Below are 8,865 nucleotides of genomic sequence, written 5' to 3'. Positions count from 1 at the left end.
TTTTCAGATCCTTATCAGTTTTAATAAGATTCAAAATGTTGACTTAAGTTCTCGATATTATCAGTTTTAATAAGATTCAAAATGTTGACTTAAGTTCTCGATATTATAAGTGTTTACTTGACAACTTTTATCAGCCTTTTCTATTGGAACTGGTGTGGACGTAGTGGGAGTTGAGGAACAAGAAACGAGGTCGTGATCAGAATTTTCTTCGTTTTCAATAATACATTCAATATTTTCGTCTCTTGATTTTGAGCCGCTAGCTTTCCTTGGACTGTGTTTCACTAGTTTTCTTCTCAAATTCTTCTTCAAGCAACGTCATGGGTAAACTTTGTGATGGTACTACCAATTTTTTAAGTTTTTATCTTTTAGCCGGTAAATCTAAATAATGCAAGTTGGAAAAGTTAATTGAAATATTTAAAAAAAACGCTCCAATACAATATTCTCAGTTTAGATTAGATTAATAAATAAAGCATTGGCAAAGGCCTAAGTTACCTGGAAAGAAGAAATCTGTCCGACGGAAATGAAGCCCACAAACACGCATATAATTGCTAATCTTTTTACCAATTTTCAATTTCTGTTGCCATTCGGATCTAAGATGTTTATCCTTTGGAAACAAATGCATTGAAAGACCTGGGATGCATTTCTTTTTCGATGAACTACATTGAGGTACACAACAGAAGGACGGGGCCATGTTTTCTAAGCTAAGAGAGACAAACTTAACTGCCTTAGGATAGTTTCGATAAATACCGCTAGTCGGCGATACTGTCAGTGGCGGCTACGAATACAGAATTTGAATTTAAATAATATAAATGTAAAAATTTATTAAATGAAAGAATCTGTGCAGTTCTGTTCGTCATTATTTCCCTTGAAAGTTATCACTAACGTTTAATGAGCGGAGGTTTGATCAAGACATTTTTGATTATTAATATCTCGCAGCTCTCACAGATAACAATGTAGTAATTGATTAATAATTAATTTGTTTATAATTTATTTGAAGCCACCGACAGTATTCTTTTATCCCAAATAACCGAAGTTGATGATGAGAAGACAAATTAGACAAGTAGAAAATCAACATTACATAACGCTACCTTGACCGAGGCTTAGCGAAATTGTTTTATTTGTGTAATAATAAAATATTCTGTTGACTTTTAAATTTAAAATAAATTTTAGTAAATTTCAAAGACGTTTTTTGTTATGAAAATAATAAAAATCATACCTAATTAGCCACGACCTAATTCTAATTCCAAAATTTTTAGTTATAACCGAGAGCTCAAACGCCATGTTTATCTAGCTAAAGTCCCTCTTACGGGAAGTTACGGCGTGAGTAACGACAAAAACGTCGTAAGTCCAATACAAAAAATGAGGGCTAAAATGCGTGGTAAAACGCCGTAACTCCAAAACCCAAAAACAACGTAAGTCATAGTAAGTGTTTTTAATGATAAAAATCAATGCTTAAACTTAATTTATCTTAATGAAACTAAGGGAAGGCACATCTATGGACTGTTATCTTTCATTTAAGATGGTTCCAAAACGTAACGAATGAACAGTTTTCTTTATACACAATTCCAATTATGATCATTTTTCAAAAAAATCCCATGTTACGTCTATGGAAAAATATAGTATTTTTATCGAAATGTCGGATTCATTTTATGGATTCTAAAACCACCCTCAACAACTTTATTCTTTTTAGAATTACCTATTAGTTGGATCTCTTTGAAATTTTAACCAAAAAATAAGAACCCGAATTTTAGTTCACTGGCAAAATTTCAAAGCATCAAACACAATACCAAAAAAGTTACGGTCAATCAAAAAACCCTCCTTTAGCATTAGAGGCAGTATCAAGTCTTATCTAAGAGAGCGACTGATCTCCTAGAATAATATTCCATACTACACGCACACACTAGCTTGACTATAAACGATGTTAACATATCAGCGAGGGGACTTGGTTCTTTTCCGTCTGAAAACAATGTATAATTGTCAGCCTTTTCCAACAGTAAATTATGAAATTAAAAATAAGTCAATCCTTCTGGTTTAATTTTTAATTGATGGCTATTAAAGAGGCTTCGTCTACCTTAATCTGTTCTCTGATGGAGAAAGCTCTGCGTTAGAGTAAACAATAGTTTTCCAAACTTTGAATCATGGGATGGTTAATGTTATTATTTAGTGAAAATTATAATTCCTAATTTTGTAAAATAATTAAATCTTTACCAGAAATACAGTTTATTTCACTAACTTTCAACTTAGGCCCTCAACTATGGGAGCATCTAGTTGTGCCATCCCCCAGATATTTTCTTATCACTCTAAGAAAAATTAATTATATTAGGAACGAAATAGTTAACTTAGTTAACTATTCGGATATTGATGATGTCATCTTCATTAACACGAGCAAGAAGAGGTTAGAGCTTAGATTTAGATTTCATAATTATATACACATGAATTGTTTGCTCTGTCATTTTAAATATATAAATAATTCCGATTTATGCCTTGAATACCTTATTTTGAGATCTATCACTTGTTAATCTAGATTTTTAGGCCCTTTCAACATCTTATATTGCAGTAACGAATAACCTTTATTCATAACTTTTGATTAAGTGACTACTTGGCAACAGATAAAATGGCTAATTGCTTTGTAAGCGATCTCAGAAACGCTAACCGCCGAGTTAATGGTATAAACGCCGACGAAAATATTGTTCAGCGTCGATTCGAGCTGGCCAGAGATTATCGTGATGCACGTTTGCACCACGTGCGAGATCCCAATGACGATGACCGCCTTTGTATTAACTGTGATAGGAGAATTTTCACAATTATGGCTGATGAAAATGACCCTTCGGCAATAATACTTAAAGTATTAGTTCAAAGGTCTACACGCCTATGATTTGTATGCCATGAAATCTGTGGCACCAGATCCTCTGTGCTGATGAGGTGCGATTTTCACGTACAGACCTACATAAATATTCTACAGGGCCGGTAGGCCCTTGTAGATATGACTTGATACCGTTTTGTAACGTTAAAGTAATATTCACCCGCTTTTGCTAATTTCCTATGGAGATTAACATGGGTTTTTCGTGACTTTTCCCCACCGATAACTTAAAAACTACAGCGAAGATACTTTTCGGAATTATCTTAAATTAACAAATAAGTATTCAGGGTGTGCTATCGGCCAGCTTGATCAAAACAATTAAGTCTAAGTATGTTAATTTTAGTTAATTACAGAAGTACGGCTTTGACCATCGTGATTGGACATAATAATTTGCTAGATCTCTTGGAAAACTCAGTGTTACTACGTATCTGTAGTGTGGTGGTTATCACGTCCGCTTCACACGCGGAAGGTCCCAGGTTCGAGCCCTGGTAGATACGTGTATTGACCATCGTGATTGGACATAAGAATTAGCTAGATCTCTTGGAAAACTTAGACTTACCACGTGTCTGTGGTGTAGTGGTTATAATAAATATTTAACAATTATTTCACTTCACTTGGCTTAATAATGTGACATAGGTAGCGTACTTTTTCCCTACTTTTAAAAACATTAAACTAAGTATTATTAAAATTCAACAGATTGTCTAAAAAAGATGTTAAAAGCCACTGTAAATGGTGCTTAAATGCCTAATATTTCCTTAATACTTCCAAATAATATTAGTAAATGGCGTGAATTGATCATAGAAATGGGGTTAAAGTACACCCTAAATGATGTCTTTTTTAGCACTGGAAAAAACAGCATATATGGTGTTTGAATGCACCATTATATTTTACAGTGCAAATGTATGACGGTAAAGCAAACATAATTATTCAAAATTTACTTACATTAAGACTGAAGTGACAGATATTATATAAAAACGTCTTGGATTGGACCAAGGCCGAAAAAACAAACGATATGTGTGAGGTTTATCAATTTACTGAAGTTCAGATATTGAAATGTTTTTCTAGTTATTTTTATCCACTCAATCCTTAATCAATATTTAATTCAATCAACTGATTTTACTGTTAATCGATCTAGTCCCTCTAAATTAATTGAAAAAATTCATATCTACGCTTTTTCAAGAACAATTAATTTCATGATAAAATGTTTTCGGAAAATGTAATTGTTCTTGAAAAAGCGTAGATATGTAATTTTTTCAATTAATTTAGAGGGACTAGATCGATTAACAGTAAAATCAGTTGATTGAATTAAATATTGATTAAGGATTGAGTGGATAAAAATAACTAGAAAAACATTTCAATATCTGAAACTTCAGTAAATTGATAAACCTCACACATATCGTTTGTTTTTTCGGCCTTGGTCCAAACCAAGACGTTTTTATATAATTCCTACTGGTTCTAGATGCTGTGCTCAGCATTTAACGAATCTAGGTTGCCTGCAGCTACAGTTTGTGGAAAATCATAATTATGTGAAACGTGGTGTTTAACTGTTGGGGAGGGAGGTTTCTGATTGCTTTGAAGCCAGGCACCAGCTCCAGAAAGTGCACGCTCAAACACTTGTTAAAGTGATATGTCACGACAATCTCGTCTGAGCACATTTTAAGAGACGGTTGAAGACTGGTGTAGTCACAGAGGAGCTTGGTGTCACTAAATTCTCAATAAATGGGCTTCCACCAGCCATAGTTGTTGAGCCTAAACAGGCTCCCATGAAGAGGAAACATATAAAGGAGGATTTCTTGAGAAGCTATGGCGGTGTTCTCATGGACCCCGTGATTCTGAAGCACGCCAACTTTGAAGTTTGCTTAGATCATCTTGGGCTGTTTTAAGGCGAACTTTTGATCACCAAACAAGAGCGCCATAGGAGACTACCGGGATGATAATCCAACAATAGATCTCGTTTACAGCGGTACGACTTCAACCGCAGGACTTACTGACTGAACTCCTGATGCGCCAAAATAGAATCATGGTCTTCTTGATACTAAGCTTGGCATCAAATATCACACCAAGGTACTAGCCGTGGGTGGACTTCTTCTGGATCTGTCCAAAGAAAAGTAATATCGTTGAAGTGGTCGTTAGTTCTTTTCAGGGTAAACGGTGTAAGGACATTTTTGTTGGGATTGACAGTGATCACTGCGATGTCATCCGCATAGCCAAAGCAGTGACAACTCCTCTCCCCGAACCGACCCAGCAGTTCATCCACCACCAGACACAAAAGTGGAGAGGAAAGAACCCCTCCCTGACAGTAGCCAGGGTCAGTGGAGATCTCCAGGGATTCCCAGAAGAGACGCCATCTCCCTTCTATGGAAAAATGTAAGTTTCAATTAAGCAACCCATTTATGAGCGACTGCGAGACGCTGTCCGTACTACTTGTTGTGTTGTTAAATTTAGTAGACTACTTTGCCATTATACTACAATTGGGCCAATCCCAGCTTCTTTGCTATTGGTACGATCGCGTGTTCTAGCAAACGCAGCGAGGGTTTCGGACTCTCGGAAGTGGGGGACAGGAGAAACTCCGGTGCGGGGCGGCTCACAACCAATCACAAGAGAGATTAACCTGATGTGAGGAACCGCTTTACAATCACAGAATAATTCCTCTTTGACGCGTTTTACATCAGCTGCTGACGTCAATGGTTCCGGGGGAGGGGTCGTTTGCCTTTTTCAAAACATATTCATAGGTCCGCCGACAACTTTACAGTCCCTTTAAAGTCAATTGAGTAAGACATTTTTTAAGTTCTATATTTATATTTTCACAACCATTAGCCACTATAATTAAGAAAGGTGGAGACCCGACCGGGCCCCCGATAGGTACGTGCTCCGGAAAAATGGACCCTGCTGGCACCATTTCACGTGTTAAGGCGTTAGATAAGTGGCAATAAGTCGCAAGATGACTTGGTCCAATTAGCTAGCTGAACTTATTTATTTATCCTCAATGGATGACCTTCCTCCAGCTCTACTTTTTGTTTCAAAGTACCCTACAAAGCGCTACTTACATTGCCGAATATAAAAACGACAGTTTTTACCTAGAAATTCTTCCTCTCCTCAAAAATGGAGAGCACTAGCTCTTGAATATATAAAAAAAACCATTTTCTCGTAAATGGGCACGATATATCACGCCTTATTACATTTGCTTTAGTCACGCGTCGCGTATCGCTGTAAGCCAGAATACTTAGTTTTGCTTAAAATGAAACTAACGCTTGCAAGAGTATAGAACGTTATGTTATTTTGCCACGAACATAACAATAATAAAGATATTTACTTTCGTTTCCCATCTTTGGTATATGCCCTCTGCCTGTCGATGGCGGCCAACTTGACCGTAATTTGGTAGCCCCAGTACCTGTGCCACATATTAGTGTGTAGCTCATGAATTTCAAAATAAAAACTCTTAGCCGAAAGCGATTCTTTGTTTTTGCATACATTAATACTAAACTGTGGAAGCTCTCGAGAAAGCCTGTGTGCCTCTTAAAAAAATTTGTGGAATACTGAATGATGGTAATGTCGAGGTTCTGATGCACACCTAAAGTTTGTGAAATAACCCATGTTTTTTAGAAGGTACTTCCTTAAAATTTCACTCCTTAGTTTAGAAGAGTAGGCTTCCAGGCACGGATGTTTCTCCCGCTGTTCATCGGTTAGGGGCTCGTGATCGCAGTGGTTGAACTTGCAAATTTCCATATGCCACTCATGCTCGTTCCACACATGATGGATGCAAGTCAACCACAAACTGAGCTTGGTTAGAGATTTTATTTTCATTAAAATTTTTTTGGTCGCAGCCGGGATTCGAACCCGGGTCGTTCACGCAGCAGTAAGACACTCTACCACCACACCACGAAGGCTTGACAATAAAAACGGGTTTTCTTCCTTTAATTTATCTCTAAAGGGTCGGGAATGAGGGAGGGCCCTATTTATTTTTGTTGTCGGATACTTCTGAATTTGTCTTTTGGTCTTTACATTTCTTTTCTTTATATTTTCTGAATTTGTATCATTGGGGTCGGACACTTCCAAATTTGTATCTTTCGGGTCGGATACTTCTGAATTGATATCTTTCGGGTCGGATACTTCTGAATTGGTATCTTTGGGGTCGGATACTTCTGAATTTGTATTTTTCGGGTCGGATACTTCTGAATTGGTATCTTTGGGGTCGGATACTTCTGAATTTGTATTTTTCGGGTCGGATACTTCTGAATTTGTATCTTTGGGGTCGTATACTCCACCAGACTTCTTTAAAGTGGAAGTGGCAACTTTAATTCTTAAAATAACCATTAATAATCTAAATTTTTTGAAGGTTAATGGAAAGAAAGGTATAGCTTGTTATATTTCCCCTTCCCGCGGGCGCCGGCCTTGACTGGCTGGGGCTCCGCTCTGCCTCTACCGGTATTACGGTTATCACTGTTTAGGGTAGGGCATCGAGGTGCTATTCAGTCTGATTTTCATGTACGGTAAATCTAAATCATTTAAGAATTGTAAAAGATAGCGCTATTCACTCATTATGGTATGGTATAGAGGGGTTATCCACTCATTAGGGTAGGGTATAGAGGGGCTATTCACTCGTATGATGTAGCTATTATTACGAGCCCTTGGGCCGTCTTGTTCTTCTTTGAAATCGCAAGTATTCGTTAAAAAAAACACATTAAAATTGATATAAAAACACGGCTCTTAACAAAACGATACAAAAACACGGCTCTTTACAAAACGATACAAAGACACGGCTCTTTACAAAACGTTAGTCTTATCAACAGCGAAAACCCTGATGATATGTTATCACTAACTTATCACATTGCACATACGATAATTTTGAGTTTTGAAGTTAGAGAATACCGATTTTCGATAACTTATCGAAATTACGAGAAAACCGAGTAATCTTAAACGATAACTCGATAAAACAGAGAATTTGCCCCAATATCCGCTTACTGTAAATTTTACGGCCCTTCGAGGCTTCACGCATGATTATGACTACTGCCAGAGTGACTACGTCCTGCTAAACACCCTTCTTTCCAACATTGACTGATCCCCCCTCTCTCTCTTGCTCTACCACGGAGGAAGCATAGACTTAGCTCAAATCTACCCTATTTGATTGTATATCTCAATCTATGCCATTTTCTTAAACATCCATCGCACTTGTGGATTCCCATCGCGACGAAACCTGCAATTCGTAAAAAAGAACGACTCTGGAGAAAAATTAAAATTGCGAACCGTAATAGTAATAATCAGTCGCTCTATGATGACTATGAAACTAGTGAAGACACTCCTATCCAATGCCCATACTAAGGCCCATGCTCGAAAACAACGGTCCGTTAAACAAAATTCTCGTGCATTCTATCGTTTCGTAAGAAAGCACATACGTACTCTATCTACTTGACTCAATATCAGACTACCGGATGGTACAAAAACAGACTACTCTACTTGTGGCAAACGGTTTAAAATACAACCCTTGTTAGAAAACTTTAACTACTGCCCTGGATTGTCTACCATTGGGTCGAATCCCATTGGATCGAATGTCTTGTTCGACCGAATCCCATTAGACCGAATACCGCAATTTGGGCGGTTTTCCAATCATGAATTTTCCTTTCATTCCTTTTTTTTCAATTGATTTTCTAATTAAACTTCTTGATATTGCAGCAAATAATATTTATGTTCACCAATAACATTCTTCAATAAATTTTAGTAATTAATTTTCATTGTTGGACATTGTCTAACCTAACCTAACCTAACCTAACCAAACCTAACCAAACCTAACCAAACCTAACCAAACCAAACCTAACCTAACATAACATAACATAACAGTAATGTTTTGGAAAAGGCAAATTATTTGAGAAGTCAATGAAGCTAAACATCAATATTTTGGAAAAGGCGTAACATTGTTAAATGAATTATAAAATATTACTAACCTAACCTAACCTAACCTAACCAAACCAAACCTAACATAACAGTAATGTTTCGGAAAAGGCAAATTA

At 36.8% G+C, this 8,865-nt stretch overlaps 1 non-coding gene across 1 annotated transcript; it reads left to right on the top strand.

The window, feature by feature from the left end:
- Positions 1 to 3,284: 3,284 nt before the first annotated feature.
- TRNAV-CAC (transfer RNA valine (anticodon CAC)) lies at positions 3,285 to 3,357 on the top strand. Its single transcript has one exon. It is a non-coding gene; the product is annotated as a tRNA-Val (tRNA).
- Positions 3,358 to 8,865: the final 5,508 nt, after the last annotated feature.

This window comes from Phalangium opilio, unplaced genomic scaffold (assembly GCF_054372755.1).
Source record: "Phalangium opilio isolate 3A_F unplaced genomic scaffold, DU_Popi_V2 ptg000391l_1, whole genome shotgun sequence".
Classification (NCBI taxonomy): Eukaryota; Metazoa; Arthropoda; class Arachnida; order Opiliones; family Phalangiidae; genus Phalangium; species Phalangium opilio.
The sequence above is the reverse complement of the archived record's forward strand: the minus strand, read 5'-3'. Positions and strand labels throughout refer to the sequence as shown.